This window comes from Schistocerca gregaria, chromosome X (assembly GCF_023897955.1).
Source record: "Schistocerca gregaria isolate iqSchGreg1 chromosome X, iqSchGreg1.2, whole genome shotgun sequence".
Lineage (NCBI taxonomy): Eukaryota > Metazoa > Arthropoda > Insecta > Orthoptera > Acrididae > Schistocerca > Schistocerca gregaria.
This window is the reverse complement of record NC_064931.1, coordinates 658218725-658241512: the sequence shown is the minus strand read 5'-3', so window position 1 is coordinate 658241512 and position 22788 is coordinate 658218725.

Here is a 22788-nt window from a genome sequence, read left to right as displayed (position 1 = left end):
GTTCGTATTGTTACCTGGCCTGGCAGAGTGTAAAAGCGGCGCGAAGAACTTCAGATCTTGAGTGATCACTGTGAAGGACAGAGATATGTAGGGTACTCGTATGAGACAGCGCTATGAGCACCTGATATAGTTTTCAGGGAATCTGTGGGTCTCCATTTCGCCTGCTAGTCGAATGGTGCAATATACAAATTTGTGGGTTATTTTGATGTGACAGTGGCCTGATGTTTGACTGCATCGGATTGTGAGGGCAGGTATACTCACTGTCAAGGTTCCAGTCGACGACGTCTGATTACCACAATGGGGGATGGCCGTATTGTGTACCAAGCACTTCGCCCTAACCCCCTTCACAATGTGCTCGCCATCCGACAACAAGTAATGGACTCCCTGGAACAGTCTGTGTCATTCCGCACCACTGGATGACGACTAGCAACAGCCAGACTAGGGAATTACAGATCCTTGTGTAAGCTGCCTTCAACACCAAAACACTAGCGGCTAAGTTTGGAGTGGTTTGTAATCTGCCCCCTCCTTCCGTCTTCTATCTGTTGTCCTAGTCCAAGTAATTAATAAGCAAAGTCTTTTATCTAGATTTGAGAGGAGCGAAGATTACAATAAACTTTCAAGTTTACTTAGCTTGGCATGTTGAGATGGCTCCAGTTCTTCTTGTCTAGGGTTCTGAGTCTAGAAGCTGAAAATCTAAAATAAGATCCTCACGGTTGGTTTGAATTAAGTAAATAGGAAAATTGTTGTTGCAGCATTTTTTTGCGTAAATATAATTTCCACTGATTTTATCACGTTTTACTATAGCATACAGAATTTTGATTTTTCATATTACCAAAGCCGAAATTACATTGTTCGCACTTATTATACAAAAATAGGTCCGATCACATCAGAAACAAGCTAAAGACTCTCACATGCTGCGGAAATAACAATATTCCAAAGGGTTTAAAATTTTTGTTAAAAAATGAATTCCTACTAGTTCTCGTTACGTTATTAATTTCGATTATTATTTCGTATGTGAATACAAAAATAAACACAGTAAACAGTACAGGATTCGTAATTAATTATAGAAATTTTAAGTGTGCAAATAATTCATACTTTCAATTGTCTCTAAAAAATAATTATAACTGTACATTCAGAACTTGTACTTATCGATTATAACATCGAAACTAAAATAGTTTATAAAGTAATTCGTTTTCATAAGTTTTAGCTTGAAATATAACATATTGTATATAAAATTATACGAAACGTTTCAGAAAAGCACCTGAGATTATCTGACCTGTGTAAAATTCGAAAAATAATACTGCTATCGACAATTACTATTGAGGAAAACGTTACAGGTTCCATGACCGGGAAACATGGATTGATGACGAATACCGTCTTATTGTGTTGATCAATAAATCGCAAATCTACACTACCCCGGATGACCACTGTCGCCGAGTATGGCGGTGACGTCGAGAGAAATTCCATTTTCTAATGTTTTGGAGAGGCACAGCGGCATCGTGTGGGGAGCCATCGGGTGTGACTTTAGGTGACGGCTAGTGGTGATTGAGGCAACTCGGAGCGGTTAATGGTACGTGTCTGACATTCTGTGTGCTCATGTGTTACCTCTCAAACGACAGTATCATCGTGTCATTTATCAACAGAACAATATCCTTACACGTCCACACGTGGCTCGCATCTCCAAGAAATGTCTGCATGTTATTGAGGCACTCCTACGTCCAGCAATATCTCCAGATCTGACGCCCATAGAACATGTGTGGGACCAACTCTGACGTCATGTCCTTCCCAGTGCGTCGCCAGGGCCAGTTACTACAGGATACAACAGCTTTATGGCACCCCTCCTAATCCATTCAATGCATTCTTTCAGGCCAGAGGGTAATCAAAATCGTACTGAGAAGTGGGCTTATACTGCCAAGTTCTTTGTAGGCTGAAGAGCCAAAAAAACTGATACACCTGCCTAATATCGCGTAGGGCCACCGCGAGCACGCAGAAGTGCCGCTGCAAGACGTGGCCTGAACTCAACTGATGTCTGAAGTAGTGCTGGAGGGAACAGAAACCATGAATCTAGGAGGCCAGTCCATAAATCCGTAAAAGTACGAGGGGGTGGAGATCTTTACTGAACAGCACGTTGCAAGGCATCCCAGATATGCTCAATAATGTTGATGTCTGGCTAATTTGGATGCCAAGTGAAGTGTTTAATCTCAGAAGAGTGTTCCTGGAGCCACTCTGCAGCAATTCAGGACGTTGGCGCGTCGCATTGTCCTGCTGGAATTGCCTAGCTCCGTCTGAATGCACAATGGTGATGAATGGGTGCATTTAATCAGGCAGGACGCTTACGTACGTGTCACCTGTCAGAGTCGTATCTAGACGTATCAGAGGTCCCATATTAATCCAACTTCACACGTCCCACACCATTACAGAGCCTCCACCAGCTTGAACAGTCCCCTGGTGAGATGCAGGGTCCATGGATTCATTAGGTTGTCTCCACACCCGTATACATCCATCCGTTCGATACAATTTGAAACGAGACTCGTCCGACCGGGCAACATGTTTCCAGTCACCAACAGTCCAGTGTCGGTGTTAACGGGCCTGGGCGAGGCGTAAAGCTTTGTGTCCTACTGTCATCAACGGTACACGAGTGAGCCTTCAGCTCCAAAAGACCATCTCGATGATGTTTCGTTGAATGGTTCGCACGCTGACAATTGTTGATGGCCCATCATTGATATCTACAGCAATTTGCGTAAGAGTTGCACTTCTGTCACGCTGAACAGTTCTCTTAAGTTGGTCCCGTTCTTGCAGGACCTTTTTCCGGCCGCAACAATGTCGGAGACTGGATGTTTGGCCAGGTTTTCCTGATATTCACGGTACACACGTGGAATCGTCGTGTGGGAAAATCCCCACTTCATCGCTACCTCGAAGATGCTGTGTTCTATCGCTCGTGCGCCGACAATAACTCCACGTTCAAACTCACTTAAATCTTGATAACCTGCAATTGTATCAGCAGTTACCGTTCTAACAACTGCGGCAGACACTTGTCTTATATTGGCGTTGCCGCCCGCAGCTCCATATTCTGCCTGTTTACATATCTTTGTATTTGAATACGCATGCCTACACCAGTCTCTTTGGCGCTTCAGTGTAGATCTCACTGTCTTGTAATCACTGATATAAAATCACGTAATCCCCTCAACCCGAGAACCTTTATTTCGTTTCCACCTCCCATTGTGCGTGCTTCACTTGTTTTGTCAGCCTGTATATTAATAAACTTAACTGATTTTAACAATAGACCATTTTGTACTGTAATCTCTCAGTAGCACCGAATTTCGAGGTATAGTACCGCATCGTTCACCACCGGGAATCATGTACAGCTTCTGTAAAAACGTACTGCGCCGCTGAAAATACGAACATCGGTGTGTAATAAGAGAGCCGTGAAATTCTGCCGACCGGGCACTGCTAGCGGGCGTGCCCTTCGAACTGGAAGTTATGTACCTGTCGATAAAGCGAAAGCACAGCGGAAACCAGAGTCTAGGTCGTCTCTCTTCCAAGCGGGGTTCTCTCGAAAGCGACGGGAGATCTTGCGTCGCTCTTAATCAGCAACATGAAAAAAAAAAAAAGACTGCGATTCAGAACCCCAAACGATGTAGTAAAAAAAATTATCTCCATTCACCGTGAAACAACAGGGGTCAGGTACCGTCCGTACATGAATGCAAGCTGTGTGTCTCCTGATACGTTATAAAGATTGGATTATTGAACCCGGGCCTGAGAGCAGAGAGGGCTTGACAGGCAAACACGTAAATGGGAGAACATAAAAGCCCGCGGGCTGTTTGCACGGTTTAAGAAAACATCCTCTGTGTCAGCTGTTTTCTTACTGGAAGATTCAACAAAGCGTTATCGATCACCTGTCTGTAGCCCGCATCTCCGTACGTTAAAACAGTAGGTTTCATTTCTAGATGCCTGGGAGACATAACTAATTTTTGCAACAGTGTGGCATGCAAAACAATATTTCTGTGCTGAATACTATTTCTTCCATGTATTACAGCCAATAAATTGAATAAAGGTGCTCTAATTATTCTCTACAAATTTCTTACTGTATGCACGGTGCTTGCTATCTTCCGTTCAAAGAAATCACGTAGTTGTCTCGAAATGCTATATTATTACATATGTTGGAGACGTCGCGTCATTAACGTAAGTAATGTATGTTACTCCTCTTTTAAATTACTATAATTAGCTTCATATCGAATTATTCATCCAAAAGAAATAAACATTGATTTCGATTTGTGTGACTCTCTCGCCATTCATATCGTTCGGATTATTTACTTATGTTGTCACTGTACTGCTTTAAGGACAGAACACTTCGTTCGATTATATCATTATCCGTCCGTAGAATTTTTCACCCACTCCACTTTTTTCAAATTAATGTTCACTGTCCCTTCGAAATCGGTATCATTATAGACGCATCATTAACGAAGACAGACTTGGAACGAGGATGTAGGCGCACATTCCTTCTCTGACAAATGGTCACAACATTTTCCTGAAAGGATATAGTGAAATAGTGGTTAAACAAAGTTAAGACAATTCAAAGGTGCTTCCGAAACTTGCGTTTCCAACGCAGAACTTTAAACCATTTAGCGAAATTATGTCATTCTTCATTTCTTGAAACACGTGAGGTTTTCTCCATTTGGACATAATACATTCTGTATTAAAGCATACCTCATGCTTCAGAAGGAGAAAGGAAGGATGTGATAGGAACCCCACATAAGAAACTATGTTTCATCGATCAGGAGTGAGACAGAAAAAATCTAGAAGATTCAGATTGTGTGTCCCATGTACTAATATTCTGCAGATGAGGCAGCTCGCTCGATGGGGAATTCCTTGCCGACACGTTGTCTTCATTTCCAATGTCCTTACACAAGGAAAAGGTGATTTAAGATAACATAAATGGTAACAGAAAATAAACAATGGAAAATCCAGGATGGAGTGTAACAATTCTAAAAGAAAATTATTGTCATATAGACCAGTCTTTGATTTCAAAGAGTAGTGACGGACTGATTCAAAACGGCTCAAATGGCTGTGAGCACCATGGGACTTAACATCTGAGGTCATCAGTCCCCTATAACTACTTAAACCTAACTAACCTAAGGACATCACACACATCCATGTCCGAGGCACGATTTGAACCTGCGACCGTAGCGGTCACACGGTTCCAGACTGAAGCGCCTAGAACCGCACGGCCACACTGGCCTGCAAGGACTGATTATCTGTACGGTCAAACGCGTTGTTATGTGTCCGGTAATGTTAGTCTATACTAACCCTTCATCGGTGAATGACTGAACATTTACAAAAGCCTCCATATTCAGAAGCCAACTTGGTGAATCACGTAGAATGACCCGAATCAACATGAAACTTAAGGTTACGTGCAAGACTGAGTATAATCACCAAACTACATAGTCCACTCGCATCAATGTGACCACCGGTCAAAAGCGTGAATAGTCACATTTTGAAGGACGGGGTGCTATGAAGTGTGCAGGAAGAGATTCAGTGAGGCTTTGCAAGGTACTGACTTGGATGTGGAGCTGCGCTAAGTTTCTCGGTTGAGGATCCATGGTGCGAACAGCCCGATCGAAGTGGTCCCACAAATTCTGAACTGGATTTCAGTCCGAGGAATCAGGTGGCCAGGGATGAATGGTAAACTCATCCTGGTGCTCTTAGAAGATGATCCAGTGTGCGTTCCTGAATGAGCAGATCACCCAGGGAGCGCCATGAAAACATTACCCAGACCATAACGCTCCCTCCTCCGGCCTCGACCTTTTGCTTTCAAATGTACCACGCCGTACACGCCAATTACCATCTGTCTGATGGAGCATAAGATGTAGTTCATCTGAAAAGTCCATCTGTCGCCACTCAGTGTACATGCAATTGTGGTACTAGTGTGTGGATTCCAGCGTTTGTCGCCAATGAACAACAGTCAGCTAGTCTGCATCAATCAGACTCCTGCTCCAGAGACCCATACGCAATGACGTTCGTTGAACGATTGTTGAGGAGACACTGTTGATAGCACCTTGGTTCTACAGGGTGAAAAGCATTTTAACCGTGAACCTCTTGGAGGTTGTAGGGGATATCAAAACAAATATTTTTCCCTAATGTCATTTTTTCCTATGAGGGTTATTTAAACCGGTGGAGGCCGTATTACGCTCTTCAGTTGTTAGAGGCCGTATTACGATCTTCAGTTGTGCTTTGTTTCTGTTTACGAGTGGAGCGATACACCTGGAGTGAGTACACTGATGTGGTTGGTGCGTACTACGTAGCGCTTCGCAATGGACGAAACGGACGAGCTGTACAACACTATCCTAATCGCCGTATCCCGCATCATACGATTTTTGGTGCAGTGTACCAAACTCTGCGTGAAACCGGGTCATTTAGCAGATTACCTGGACAGGAACGCCGTCGGACGGTAAGAACGCTGCAATTTGAGGAAGCTGTCTTGCAGCATGTGGAGCGGGACCCTTCACAATCAGCACTCGTGCAATTGCACGTAACATGGGGACGAATCAGACGCATGTAACAACAGTCCTTCGAGAGCAATTGTTATGTCCATTTCACTTACAGCGTGTCCACAACTTGGAACCAGTTGATGATCCACCCAGAGCACAGTTTTCGCAGTGGTACCTGGAACAGTGTGAAATGCATCTTACATTTCCATCCTTTGTGTTGTTTATCGATGAAGCATAGTTCGGGCGTGATGGAGTCTTCAACATGCACAATGCGCATGTTTGGAGTGAGGACAACCCACATGCCATAGTTACTAGCGCTCATCAACTGCGGTTCTTAGTTAATGTGTGGATCGGTGTTGTTAGGGACTGTTTAATTGCGCCGTATCTGCTACCTAGGCCATTAAATGGCAAGCAATATTACAATTTTCTCTCCAGAGGATTGCCACAATTGCTGGAAGATGTCCCGCTCCCTACAAGACAACGCATGTGGTTCCAACATGACGGGGCACTGACCCATTTCAGTCGTAGTGTGCGTCGATTCCTGGACTGACGGTTCCCACAAACGTGGATTGGCAGAGGTGATCCTGTACCGTGGCCTGCTCGATCCCCAGATATGTCTCCTTTGGAATTTTGTGTGGGGAGAGATGCGCAACCTTGTTTACGCAACTCCTGTTGCATCAGAAGAGGATCTGGTTGCCCGGATAGTAGCAGCAGTAGGAACAATTCAGGATACTCGTGGAGTTTTTATCCGTGTCAGACAGAACATGATCCGACGGTGTGACCATTGTTTACGTGTCAATGGGGGCATTTTTAAAACTCTACTGGAACTGAAATTGGCTTGTGTTAATGTAAGGTCTCTTGGTCATAAAAAAATGGAAAAGTGTTTGTTGGTTTAATTAATTTGCCGCCAGAGTAATCTCCCTCCACGGGTTTAAATAATCGTCATAGGAAAAATGATATTAGGGAAAAATATTTGTTTTGATGTCCCCTACAACCTCCCAAAGTTTGTCGGTTTAAATACTTTTCATCCCGTATTCGGCCGTACACATCACTGTAGCCATCGTTCACTCCTGTCATCTAAGGTCCGTGGGCTCCACAGTTGCCTCGGCGTCAGTTTTGGATAGTGCCATATTGCCATGCACGGAGACTGTAACCATGCGAATAGTTTACAAGCTTAGGCGTTTCGGAAATGTTTCCAACCTTGGTCGAAAGCCAATGATCATATTCTTTTGGACGTCAGATAAATCGCCCCGTTTCCGACAACGACTGCATCGTTTTCCGCGTCTCCCGAACACGATTAATACAGAGTGATCAGAAACAGCCTGAAAAGCGTCTGAGGGTGTTGCAGGGTAGGTTTTGATGAGAAATAAATGTAAAGAAAAGATGGGATACGTTGCGCCTTTTCCAGGTCGATTAGCATTGAATTTAGCCTGTCAGGCCGCTGCGTGCGTAAATTCAAGCGGTCCGCCAGAGATGATATCCGCTGTTTGTCTGGTTTCCTAAAACCGAAAAAGAGAGCGGCACAGAAATTAGACATGGACGGTAGTTAGTCTCGAACCCAAGCCAGACACTGAGCAGTCTCGTGCGCTATCAACTAACGATATGAGACAAGCTGACTTTAATTGTATGTGGAGAGCCATTTGAATTTGCGTGGACTGCCTAATTAGCTAACTTCAGTGCTAAATTTACTCGGCAAATGCTCAACGTATTGAACTTTTGGCGTAAGAATTATTTCTCACCGCAACCTACTCTGCAACAACCTTACAAGCTTTTCAGGCTGTTTCTGACCACCCTGTGTACTTTCCACTGCTATTGCTGCCACCTGCCGTCTGTGAGGGGTTACTCCGCACTTCGAACGTAGGGGTGGTCACAGTAACGTAACCGAATCGTGTAGTATAAGCATGGATTTTCAGTGTGGTTGCTGTGGCTACACGAGTAGTATCACTACTACTGTCCAATGGCACTCTTTTAATGTAAATGGATGCAACCCTTTCCGGTGGTGCGACTGTAGGCGCGCGGCAGCAGATACCGGCCGGCCGCGGTGGTCTTGCGGTTCTAGGCGCTGCAGCCCGGAACCGCGGGACTGCTACGGTCGCAGGTTCGAATCCTGCCTCGGGCATGGATGTGTGTGATGTCCTTAGGTTAGTTAGGTTTAAGTAGTTCTAAGGGACTGATGACCTAAGATGTTAAGTCCCATAGTGTTCAGAGCCATTTGAACCATTTTGAGCAGATACCAAAGCGGTACACGGCTACAGACGGACCATTGGACAGCATCACGAGCACTACAGCGCGGCTTCTGTCGCCACAGCCGCTGCATGCCATCTTGAGACAGCAGGAAGATTATGTTCACTCTTTGACATAAAACTTGACCGGCGGCCGGCCGCTGCAGAGGCTAGGTCCGCGCCGATCGCGACATGGGACAAATAAACTGACCAACTCGCTAATTCTCTAAATCCGGCTATCTGCACGATCTGGCAACACTGTAAACTGAGGCGCTTACTGGAGGGAATCTTGCCCCATGTTAGAGAAAACGTGTCACGTTTATGCCCGTGGTCTAGCGGTAGCATGCGTTGTTTCTATCTACAAAGTCGGTTGATTGAGACCAGCTCGCGCAAAACATTTTTATAGCCTCTTCTGTCTGAATACAGACCTTACGACTTATCTTAGAAGAAAGATTAAGAAAAGGGAAACCTACGTTTCTAGCATTTGTAGACTTGGAGAAAGCTTTTGACAATGTTGACTGGAATACTCTCTTTCAAATTCTGAAGGTGGCAGGGGTAAAATACAGGGAGCGAAAGGACATTTACAATTTGTACAGAAACCAGATGGCAGTCATAAGAGTCGAGGGACGTGAAAGGGAAGCAGTGGTTGTGAAAGGAGTGAGACCGGGTTGTAGCCTCTCCCCGTTGTTATTCAATCTGTATATTGAGCAAGCAGTAAAGGAAACAAAAGAAAAATTCGTAGTAGGTATTAAAATCGATGGAGAAGAAGTAAAAACTTTGAGGTTCGCCGATGACACTGTAATTCTGTCAGAGACAGCAAAGGACCTGGAAGAGCAGTTGAACGGAATGGACAGTGTCTTGAAAGGAGGATATAAGATAAACATCAACAAAAGCAAAACGAGGATAATGGAATGTAGTCAAATTAAATCGGGTGATGCTGAGGGAATTAGATTAGGAAATGAGACACTTAAAGTAGTAAAGGAGTTTTGCTATTTTGGAAGTAAAGTAACTGATGATGGTCGAAGTAGAGAGGATATGAAATGTAGACTGGCAATGGCAAGGAAAGCGTTTCTGAAGAAGAGAAATTTGTTAACATCGAGTATAGATTTATGTATCAGGAAGTCGTTTCTGAAAGTATGTGTATGGAGTGTAGCCATGTATGGAAGTGAAACATGGACGATAAATAGTTTGGACAAGAAGAGAATAGAAGCTTTCGAAATGTGGTGCTACAGAAGAATGCTGAAGATAAGGTGGATAGATCACGTAACTAACGAGGAGGTATTGAATAGGATTGGGGAGAAGAGGTGTTTGTGGCACAGCTTGACTCGAAGAAGGGATCGGTTGGTAGGACATGTTTTGAGACATCAAGGGATCACAAATTTAGTATTGGAGGGCAGCGTGGAGGGTAAAAATCGTAGAGGGAGAACAAGAGATGAATACACTAAGCAGATTCAGAAGGATATAAGTTGCAGTAGGTACTGTGAGATGAAGCTTGCACAGGACAGAGTAGCATGGAGAGCTGCATCAAACCAGTCTCAGGACTGAAGACAACAACAACAACAACAACAACAACAACAAAGACCCTCCTTGTTAAATATGTTGAAGGTGGTGCACCAGCAAAGAACTATGTTGCCCACCGGTACGTATAAAACGAACCACATACTAAAACTGAGGCTGGTGTGTCCCCATTTAAAATCAGCTGGCGATTCCTGACGTTGCGACAGGTTTAGAAGACGTTATCTATTCCTCAGATACCTGCATATCATACCGTTGCTCGGCCACCAATGCAATGCATTTTAAATATTCGACAGGGGGCAAGGAACTGCTACGGAATTCGCATGGAGAATTGTCTTTTAGACAGAGACGAGTGTGGTTGGTTTTAAAATTTTACATCAAGTTTTGAGCAGATCTCCATCTTGGCTTCTAAAGAGGCCAATTATTTTCTGCTGGATTCGCTTTTCTCCTGAATATTCAGTTTCTACTTCAGAGCTCCATGCAATTCTGAAGACACTTGAGCAGGTGAGCGTCATCAGAACAAAAAGTATCTCATCTGCTCCGATTCCGTTAGTGCTGTGTTGGCATTGCGATACATGTACCCACCGAAGAAAATCACGCAAAATAAATTTGACATTCCTTTCCTTGCCGCGCGGGATTAGCCGAGTGGTCTAGGGCTCTGCAGTCATGTACTGTGAGGCTGGTTCCGGCGGAGGTTCGAGTCCTCCCTCGTACATGGGTGTGTGTGTTTGTCCTTAGGATAATTTAGGTTAAGTAGTGTGTAAGCGTTAGGACTGATGACCTTAGCCGTTAAGTCCCATAAGATTTCACACACATTTGAGCACATTTCTTTCGTTCCTCAACATGAAAAACACGTATCATTTTGCTAGGTACCACGACATTTGGTAATCTGAGGAAACAAGCATGCCGACGAAGCAGCCAAGTAGGCCTGCAGGGAACACAATGGAACAAAATGCTATGTCACTGCTATTTCGCCGTTGAGTCGGAGAGGCATGCAACTGTGGGAGAAGTGGCTAGCCACGCAGGACAATAAACTGCGGTCGATGAAGCTGGCTATGCGGCCATGGCGCACCTCATACCAGTCACTCCGGCGGTATGAAGTAACTCAGGCCAGAACAGGGCACTGTCTCCTAGAATGTTTTTGTACTCCAGCGAGACGACATCCAACGCAAAATCAGTGATGCTTATGGCGGTGGCGTTCACCTCATTGTGCGCCTCATATTAACAAAGTACATCTTATACTGTGATGAGAGGGGAAAAAAATGCTGGGGATCTACCCTTTATTTTAGTTGATGTACAGATGACGTGACAAGTGTGGTAACGCTTTTAAAAGTCGATGTAGCGTTTTTAGGCGCATATTTTTTCATTTCAGCGATCAGCCAGCCACATCTCTCTGATTTACTATTTCAGCTCTTTCATTTACTTTTTTACCTCTTTTGTTCTAAATTTTAGAACTAATAGAATGTGCTATTTTCATATTTATCTGTCTTTCTCTCACTGCGCGCGCTTGTGTGTGTGTGTGTGTGTGTGTGTGTGTGTGTGTGTGTGTGTGTTTAAATTTTAGTATGGACATTAAAGACATCACTGTCGTGCTCCCAAATAAACACAGTACCTAATGACATGAAAAAAATTGTGACATCAGCCGCAATTAGGCATTGAAATGAATTCAATGGCGACAAGTGAAAATTTGTACCGGGGTAGGATATGAACCTGGATTTCCCGCTTTACGCGGACGGTTCCCATAACCGCTTTTTTTAATTGGGAAATCAATCGTGGGAATTTTTTGTATTTTTTATATTTATATATTTATTTATTTATTGTAATATATTTGTAATTTGTATGTCCTGTATACCACACCGAAAATAAATGTACCTAGCACCGCATCGTGCTGTGAGTGAACAAAACAAATATCTCTGTACTTTCCTACACCGAGGTAAAATGTTCAAAAAGTCTCTCCGCAGTGCCGTATGATTGTTAGCTGCGCGTGCCGTATGCCGCATTGAATATACCGAAATGAAACTCAGTGAAATACAAGTTATTAATTTATTGAATATTCATTTTTACTTACAGATTGTCACATTAAATGTTGAAAGTATCCCCACTTGAAGGGAAGTAACCCTAGCAGGCGCGGCTAACAGTCATACGGCACTGCGGAGAGACTTTTTGAACAACCCGTATATATGGGGAAACGAAAAATGTGCTTCGTGCACGACGCAGAGGGGTGTGTCGCTACTCTCCTTACGCTTCGTCATCCAGGTACGTTTTCACGCATGTCGTGTGTTAGTCCACCGATAATCGGACATCATCTTGTCAGCTCAGTCAATGGGTATCCTCTCCTATGTGTTCATGATACAGCTGCGCGGAGGATCGCGTAGAGCACTCCCTAAGTAATTAGAAAAGTATAGTCCAAATTTTGGGTTCCTTACAATCTTGCAATGACATTCTTGTAGGTAGTTCCAAACGTCCAGTACATCCTTAGGTCCATCGTGAAATAAGTATTGTACCGCATACTGACGTACCCACGTGATGTGTTGGTTTTGATGCGCAGGAAATACTGTTCGTCCGGAAATAGTAGAAGCCGAGATGTGATGTGTTCCGGAGTAAGTTGTAGAAAATACGACAAAATTTGTCGCATCAGGCGCCATACTTCTGCCGCGCCATATGTGAGACGGTGCTCGTCCGTGTCCGGTACTTCGCAGTCTGCAAATAGAGGCGAGTCCGCCATATTTACCTTGTGAAGGCGTGATCGGGTGATTTGTTTACCATCGACTGTGGTGTACCCTGTGAATCGCATGTCTGTATCCAATGTAACCGTGTGTATCTTCCGACACACAACCTTCCAACTAATCTGAGGGTTTTTGGCCTCCGCGATTTTAGGTGGGCGCCTCTACCGTAGGACGTGATATTTTTTCCCGCTCCGACGTCTGTTTCGTCTGTGGTACGGCGAGACATACACTCCTGGAAATGGAAAAAAGAACACATTGACACCTGTGTGTCAGACCCACCATACTTGCTCCGGACACTGCGAGAGGGCTGTACAAGCAATGATCAGACGCACGGCACAGCGGACACACCAGGAACCGCGGTGTTGGCCGTCGAATGGCGCTAGCTGCGCAGCATTTGTGCACCGCCGCCGTCAGTGTCAGCCAGTTTGCCGTGGCATACGGAGCTCCATCGCAGTCTTTAACACTGGTAGCATGCCGCGACAGCGTGGACGTGAACCATATGTGCAGTTGACGGACTTTGAGCGAGGGCGTATAGTGGGCATGCGGGAGGCCAGGTGGACGTACCGCCGAATTGCTCAACACGTGGGGCGTGAGGTCTCCACAGTACATCGATGTTGTCGCCAGTGGTCGGCGGAAGGTGCACGTGCCCGTCGACCTGGGACCGGACCGCAGCGACGCACGGATGCACGCCAAGACCGTAGGATCCTACGCAGTGCCATAGGGGACCGCACCGCCACTTCCCAGCAAATTAGGGACACTGTTGCTCCTGGGGTATCGGCGAGGACCATTCGGAACCGTCTCCATGAAGCTGGGCTACGGTCCCGCACACCGTTAGGCCGTCTTCCGCTCAAGCCCCAACATCGTGCAGCCCGCCTCCAGTGGTGTCGCGACAGGCGTGAATGGAGGGACGAATGGAGACGTGTCGTCTTCAGCGATGAGAGTCGCTTCTGCTTTGGTGCCAATGATGGTCGTATGCGTGTGTGGCGCGTGCAGGTGAGCGCCACAACGAGTACTGCATACGACCGAGGCACACAGGGCCAACACCCGGCATCATGGTGTGGGGAGCGATCTCCTACACTGGCCGTACACCTGTGGTGATCGTCGAGGGGACACTGAATAGTGCACGGTACATCCAAACCGTCATCGAACCCATCGTTCTACCATTCCTAGACTGGCAAGGGAACTTGCTGTTCCAACAGGACAATGCACGTCCGCATGTATCCCGTGCCACCCAACGTGCTCTAGAAGGTGTAAGTCAACTACCCTGGCCAGCTAGATCTCCGGATCTGTCCCCCATTGAGCATGTTTAGGACTGGATGAAGCGTCGTCTCACGTGGTCTGCACGTCCAGCACGAACGCTGGTCCAACTGAGGCGCCAGGTGGAAATGGCATGGCTAGCCGTTCCACAGGACTACATCCAGCATCTCTACGATCGTCTCCATGGGAGAATAGCAGCCTGCATTGCTGCGAAAGGTGGATATACACTGTACTAGTGCCGACATTTTGCATGCTCTGTTGCCTGTGTCTATGTGCCTGTGGTTCTGTCAGTGTGATCATGTGATGTATTTGACCCCAGGAATGTGTCGATAAAGTTTCCCCTTCCTGGGACAATGAATTCACGGTGTTCTTATTTCAATTTCCAGGAGTGTAAATAACTGCGTTCAATGTAAAAGTGCCCGGAGTGGTAGAAGGGTGGGGTTATGTCTTGCGTCGGCAGTGTAGGCATAAGGGAGGACGGAGCTAAGGACTCCATCAGCAAACCTGTCAAACTTTCCGAGTGGTGGCGCCACAGCTTCATGCGCTAGCTGACAAACAGGGCCACCGCTCTGTCGTGGACATGGATTAGGCCAAGACCTCCCCTTTCTGGGGGAAGCGTCAGTGACTCATAACTTACTCTGAAGAGCATTCCTGTACTGACGTAGGCTCCGAATGCCGCTAATAGACGTCGAGCCATCAGTAACGGTATTGGAAGAACACGCGCTATGTGTGGAAGGCGCGATGCGAGGTAAACATTGACGAAGTGTGTCCTTTGGAAAATAACGCGGGTCCGCAGATGAAGGTTGAAGATCTGGAACAGAATTTGTTGTAATAAGCGGCGGCAGTTAAGAGCCGCAGTACGCCGTATGTCGTCGTGAAACTCTACTCCGAGACATTTGATAGTGCCACGAATCTGTAGGAGTTCGACACACGCTGGGGTCATCCCGTCTCCTATGGCCATGGTGACCGATTTGGCTACTTTGCGACAGCTGCCGGAAGCCACACCGTACGTGGTAATCCATTCTAGTGCTCTGTTGACATCGTCGCGATTGCGGAACACGAGAACCAGGTCGTCTGTATATGCTGTACAGCGAAATGTGACGTCAAGTAGGGTAAGAAAGGTGGGGCGTTGACGGAGGCCACAGAGAAGCGGTTCCAGTGCCAGAGCGTAGAGTAAGGACGATAGGGGGGCACTCTTGACGCACCGATCTGAAAATCGGGAGGGACTGTGTGAGACGCCCGTTAACGAGTACCCTGGAAGTCGCATCATCTGGGAGGGGGAGTTGATGGAAGCCACCTTGCGAAAGGAGATGAAGGGTGTAGAGATGGAGGGTAGAAGGGACACAACAGTGAAGACGTGGGAGGGGGTGGGGATGGGAGAGGAGAGAAGCAACCAGGGGGCGAGGGGGATCAAGGCGGCGGGAGGTGTAGAGTATGCGGATATGTTTGAGGAAAGGAGCAGATGGGGGAAAGGAATGAGGTCATAGAGGATCCGCGTGGGGGCAGGAGGCGTATACGGAAGGCGAGGCGGAGTGCATGACGCTCAAGGATCTGGAGGGACATATAGAATTTGGGGGAGGGGGGGGGCAGATCGACACAGCGCTGTGTGGATGTTATTGATACCCCCTACGGAAGCCTGATCTGATAAGATGACGTGAGGCAGGGACGGTCGTATATGGTTTGGTAATAGTCTGGTGAATATCTTCACTTCGCAGTTGATGAGTGTTAGCGGGCAGTAATCATGTATTCGAGCCCCACTTTAGGTTTGTGAACCAGTATAATTATTCCTTCTACGAAGGCCGCGGGTAGCGGCACCATGGGGGACATAAGCTCCCGACAGATGTCTCTGAACTTGGGAGCCAGTAAATACTGGAAAGTTCTATGAAACTCCACAGGGTGCTCGTTGGGGCAAGGAGACTCGTTTGTCGCTTCGTTACCTATGGCGTCGATAACATCGTCCTACGTAATGTCGTTCACTAATGCAGTTTGTAAATTCTGTGGGACAGTGCCATAAACCAGTCGTGAGACTCCTACTACCGTTGTCGGGTTGGAACATTAAGCAGAATAAAGTCGTTCGTAATGGTCGGAAAAGGCTGCACGACCGTCCTCAGTGTCGATGGTCTGTATTAGCGTCCATCTTCGCAGTTTACGTCCTCGAATGACGTGGTACATTGTGGGTCGTTCCGTTGCGAGTCTGTCACGTGTTCGCGCTCGGACTATCGTCCCTTCGAGGTGTCAGCGCATATGGGCTACGATGTGTGCCTTCGCATGCTGTACTGTCGTCTGTCGTTCCTGTGTGGGTGGCAAGGAGGCATATTCGCGAAGGATGGTGATATAGAAATCGAGGAGCTGCCGCCTGCAAGCAGCGGTCTCGCGACCATACATAATAAAGGTTCTCCGTAGGGTCGGCTTGGCGCAGTTTAACCACCAACGGGTCGATATAGGATACGTCGGGAGGCGGCGGACGCGCGAACGTAACTTGTCCTCTATGGCGCGTCGACAATCCGGAGAAGTGAGATGAGCAATGTTTAATTTTCAGGGGTGTCAGCTGCGCCACACTAGCTGGCGACGAAGGGTGACGGCACACACATAGGAAAAGGCTACTGGCCATATCTTCGCGTCGCTCTCTGTTGCTGTGAGAGGACGGGAGACGTAAATCCTATCAATGCGACTAGACGAGTGACTCGTTAAATGAATTAATCCCGGTCGATTTCGTCGGACATGTTTCCGTGTATCTCCAGCTGGAGATTACTGATAAGTGTTCCAAGTTCAGGGCACGGTGAATGAGTGGCAGCTGATCTTTAGGTGCTTGGGTGCTATTGCAATCTCCCCCTAATACGAAGTCATCGTGCCTGCCCTGAAAATGCGGTGCTACTCCTTCTGCGAAGAAGAGCGATCGCTAACGAAGGCGTACACACTGATAAACTGGACGCCTAGCACCGTTACGGCCATTCCTATTGCGTTGGGGACATATCGTAGTTCGTCCATCTCGAGGCCCTCCCTGAAGAGAACTGCGACGCCACTGTTAGCTGGCGAGGCGTGTGACATATGAGCCGTATAACCATGCATACCTGGGAAATCGACGACGAAGACTTCTTGGAGAAAGACAACGTCAACGTCTGCTGCATTGACCATGTCTTGGAGCAGCGACAACTTCGTATGGTGTTAATGTTGATCGTCGCTAAGCGATAGCTCTGTAGATCGTCTCCTGCAACGGGAGCAGTCGTCAGCGTCGCCGTTAAAGTTGGGGCCTTTAATCTGCAGGCCGCGTCAGCACCGTCATTCACCACAGCAGGCCTAGAATCGTCTTCAATTTCGTCTGCCAATGGTCCGTAAGTTAATGATGGCTGCGGGAGAATACTTGTGAGATGAGTGGCCAAGGATGAATACACAGTTGTTTCTGGTTGTGTACCAGTGACGGGCGCTGTGCTTGTCATCTGTTTGCCAGAGAGAGTGGAGACGGGTGTGTCGAAATCAGAGGAAGTGATGAGTGAAGGCGATCCTGTGTCATCCATTTTTCTCGTCTCGTCGGCTGTCCAGTCGTCAACTGGAGAAGACGCCCGCTGGAGGCAATCGTCTGAGGGTGTGCGACGTCGCTATTTATGTTTCCTCGGTGACCTTTCTTTGCGGATATGAGTTTCTGTGTCCGAAAGAGTGTGCGGTTCTCGTATCGCATCCCCCTCAGGGAGGAAAAGCAGAGGTCGGTGCAACACTAGCGTCGAGGTCCATTCTTTCGTCCGAATCTGCTTGTGTAGTCGATAGGCGGCTTTCTGCAATCTGTAAGGACACCGTAATGGTGTCAGTCAATTCAGGACTTGCGGGGGGTGTGCATTCTAATGCTTGCTGTCTTCCAAGTGGTCTTATGTCTGCTATGACGGTCGATCGTGTCACCCCTGCGTAACTGAGGGGGAGGGTCGTGAGCGTTGCAGGTGGTGCCACGTCATCTAATGGAAATTGTGTAACAAGACGTTGAATACACGCCGAGCGTACGTGACTCTCCCGGCCGCAACCAGAACAAGTACGAGGCTGTCCATCGTGCATTACGATTGCGCGACATCCACCTATGACTAAGTAGGATGGAACGTGTTTCTTTAATTCAGTTTTGACTTGTCGGACGCCGTTGAGGACCTGGTATGTCTCGAAGGTGTTCCATTTTTCAGCCACGTGGTTAGTTACCACGCCATTCGGGAGGAAAGCTGCGGTAACTACGTCCAGCGGCACTTCGGACGTGCTTTCGAAAACTTTTAGTGTCTGTAATCCTAGTCCTGCATGGTCAACGGTAACCACCCCGATGTGACATCGGAGTGTTTGAACTTGAGATTGTTCGCACATTTGCTCACAAGAGCGTGACATAACTCGTCATCGACCATCTTGACGTAAACGACGCTACTTGTGATGGATAAGTGAATACTGATTATGTGCTGTGATGGTATCTGAACTTCGTCACGGATGAATCACTCGATTTCAGAGGCTCGTGGTCTTGCGTGGCCGGGCGGGAAGCTGATCTTGATAGTAGCTTTTCTGTACGAATGAGCCATAGCGACTCAATGTCAACGGATGTCAGTACTAGCTGCGGCGAGGAAGTAAACAAACTACGCGCGCTCGCAACTCTGGGGACGGGACGTAAGCAAGACGTCCTCGCTGCTCATCTGCCGAAAGCAGACTGACGCTTCGGCTATCCGAGCACGCTTTTCATCTGACCCAAACTCGTAATTCTTCACACACTACTTACATAGTGCCCGTTGTCCACCGTACTGATTGCTCGCTGCATCACGCAGTTCAGGACAGAGTGCAACTGCACTGTAATGATCTTAATGGCTGTCAAGCCACATATATTTGTGGTGTCAAGCCGTATATATTTGTGGTGTCCTTTCTTTCTGGACATGTCCGAGAGAAAAGGAGCCACACATGTGTAGAAACTTATTACCACTTAGCGGGCCTGTTGCAGTACCTTCCACAGTGTTCACATGGAAAATCATTGAATGTATCTGCATTCACTGACAGCAAGCATTGCAGTCTGCATTGAAGTTGTGGTGGTACGTTCCTGTGACAGCAGACTGCTGAAGCCATCGGTCCCTGGGCTTACACCGTACTTAGTCTAGCTTAAACTAACTTACACTAAGGACAACGCACAGACCCATGCCCGAGAGAGGAATGGAACCTACGACGGGGGAAGCTGCGCTTACCGTGACAAGGCTCAGCATTAAAGCTGACTGACATTGAGAAAGAGTGACACTCATCTCCGATCCTTTTTTAGGATCTTTCTACGACCACTGTTTTTACACTGTGTGACGCCGCCACGAGTGGGACACTATTCCTAGTTCACACGTTGTATAGCCCCCGATGACAAACCACAAAATGGGTGGGTATGGGCACGTCCAAACACGATAGTTCCTTTCTGCCATTCTGTCACGTCTCCACAGCGTCCCATCTTAATATTCTGATTCCATGCAGCCAACTGGCGCCTACGCGCTACTTCAATGGTACACCGTGCGTCAGCGTTGGAGTGTAACGTGACCTTCTGTTACCCGTTCAGTACCATCTACAATGTTCCAATTTGATCAATGTGTATTTTATGGGGGTCATTAATATTTTACTTAGTGAACTTATCTGAGGTACTGCTGGTCAGTAACTCGTTCCTCACATCTATCCAACAGAAGAATCGGTGGTAGTTTCTTCTAACAACCACCAACACTCGTATGCACACCGCACTGATGACGACGCGCAGGAATATACTCAGACCCACCTTCAATTCTGCGCCAAGACGTTTAGTCGTATTGAATCCATTATGTCCTGCCCTCAGATCATTCCGAAATATGAGACAGAGGTCATTTAAAGCTTCGTAATTCCAATCACATGCGTATTAGCGTGTACTGTATGCAACGTTAAGTACTTTGCAGTCAGAGGTATCCGTCTTGATGTTTAATTATCAAGAGCGTTAGTGTACGTTGCTTTTGTTTCCCCGTTAAACATTTACTATTTTAGTTACCAGTAAAATGCTGATTTCATCTTCTTTGAAGAGCATCTATACTAATGATCAATTAAGTTATAGGTAGCTTTAATGTCTGGTAGAGGGAGCTTCTGTTCTTTCCATTACTTTGTATGTGATTGTGATTATCATGAACTTCCTTCTAGACGTTCGAGAAAAAGGGTTTTAGGATGGACAAGAAACTAAATCTGAACATCTGAACATAACCATATCATTCAGATCAGTCACTTGGGGCACTCCACTTCCGAAGAGATTTGGGTCAAAACAACACAATCAACAAGTGAACGGCAGCAATGACATGGCAGCTCTCGAAGGTAGCATAAGTTTTTTTTCTAAATTTCGGTTTTGTTCATGAAAACTTGTTATACTAGGTGAGAGTGGAGTGAAAAAGTGTGAAAATCATTGCACATATTTACAACCAACAAATAAAACACGTTAAAGATGTACGGTACGATGGAAAACGTTAAGGACAGACCATGATACACTATTACTCTCGTAAAAGGATTTAAAATGTGTTTGAACGAATTCTTCCAACCACTTTGCAGATAAAATGCTGTCAAACTATAAAAAGGCATAAAAGTAAGACAACCTGTACAAATCTGTCTTCATAATTAATGTAGTTTCAAGTGAGCAATCAAAACATAATAAAGAACACACGCGATTCAGTTTTATACGTAAAATAAAAAAACAGAAAGGGAGTTTGTGTGATATATTTACAGAAATTGAGGGAGACCTACTAAAGTTGACGCCTAGGTGTCGAAACCTCTTTGGGTAAGAAACAGAAAAAAGGAACACACTGTGTTTCGCTGTATTAAAAACCTAAATTTAAAGCCTAGAGAAGGTTACCGTGCCAATTTGTTGAGCGTTTCGCTATTAACTTCAATGAATGGTTGTTCAAAAATGTTTCCTGAACTTCGTTTATCGTTTTTTCTTATTTTCCTTTATCTGATCCCTTAGTGACTTCAATGAAACGAACTCAACACGCTGGTGAAAGCACGTTGTTTCTATCGTGCATTTAAGCGTGAGTGGTGGAACATCCACTGAGGGTCCACGCAGTTTGTGTCGTTTGAACAGCAACTCTGTTTTTCACGCGTTTTCGTTCCATTGACTGGAAGTGCGGTGCATGCTGGCGTGACCAGGTATATATAGGCAGCGACCTTTCGCGACAGCCGCAACGGCGACAGGCCAGCGATGCGTCTATGGCGGCCACCGTTGAATTTTATAGCGGCCACGGTTATGCCTCAACTGCAGCTGTCCCCAGATTGCAGCTCAGCTCTCCACTCAGATTGAATGAGCTACGTGACAGATCATCTGGTGACGGTAAATCAGTAACTGAGGGGACAGTTGTATTACACAATAATTTCAGGATCTTACAGGCTGTTAGTTGACGAGTGATTCATTTGCCGATTAATATGTCGTCATAAGAGAACAACTCTTGTTTGTCTGATGATTTTAAATTAACGCGAGGCATACATATTGAGTTACATGTACTTAATATTTAACCCACTATGTGTATGATATTGAGTGGTGGCTAAATTATGACCGCTTATACGTAATATTTAACCCACTATGTGTATCATATTGAGTGGTGGCTAAATTATGACCGCTTCAGTAGCCTGTATATTCGGCCTTGCAGTTTATTACCTTACGGCGGATGATCGTGGAACCCGATGGTCTAGTCAGTGAGCAGGCGATAAGGGCGCGAGTGTTATGGGGAATGGAAACATTAGAACACTTCCTGGAAGCCAGCAGGCGTGGTGTCTCCATCTCGTAAACGTGTGCCCTTGTGGATTCTTCAAAGCTGCTGTAGTTTAAATATACCTTCATCGATAGTAATACAGCTGAAACACAAAGCGCCGTGAAAAATGTAGAGATTAGAGAATGACTCATAGTCGACTCGTGTGTAGGTTCCGTCGATTGGAACTTATCACTGTGTAGCATCTATGAAGCCAACAGGAAGGTACCATAACGAACGCTACATGTTCTCACATATACAGGCACAGCAGACTGATGAATGGAAACAATTTGCCAGCCTCATGGGGTTATTGAATTTTAGTTTCGTTTAATGTTGTTGTTGTTGTTATTGTGGTCTTAATTCCGAAGACTAGTTTAACGCAGCTCTCCAACTTACTCTATCCGCGATAAGGCTCTTCAGGTCCGAATAACTACTGCAATCTGCATCCTTTTGAACCTGCTTTCTTTATTGGTCTCTTTGTCTTCCTCCACAAATTTTTACCCACACACCTCACTCCAATACTAAACTGGTGATCCCTTCATGTCTCAGAATGTGTCTTATAAACTGATCCATTCATTCAGTTAGGCCAGTAATTCCTTTTCTCCACAATTTTATTCAGTACTTCCTCAATGGTTACATGATCTACCCATCTAATCTTCAGCATTCTTCTGTAGCACCACGTTTAAAAAAATTCTGTTCTCTCCTTTTCTGAACTGTTTATCGTTCACGTTTGACTTACATACAAGGCTAGGCCCTAGGCAAATACCTTCAAAAAAGACTTCGTAGCACTTAAATCTATATTCGATGTTAAGAATTTTCTCTTCCTCAGAAATGCTTTTCTTACCACTGCCAGTCC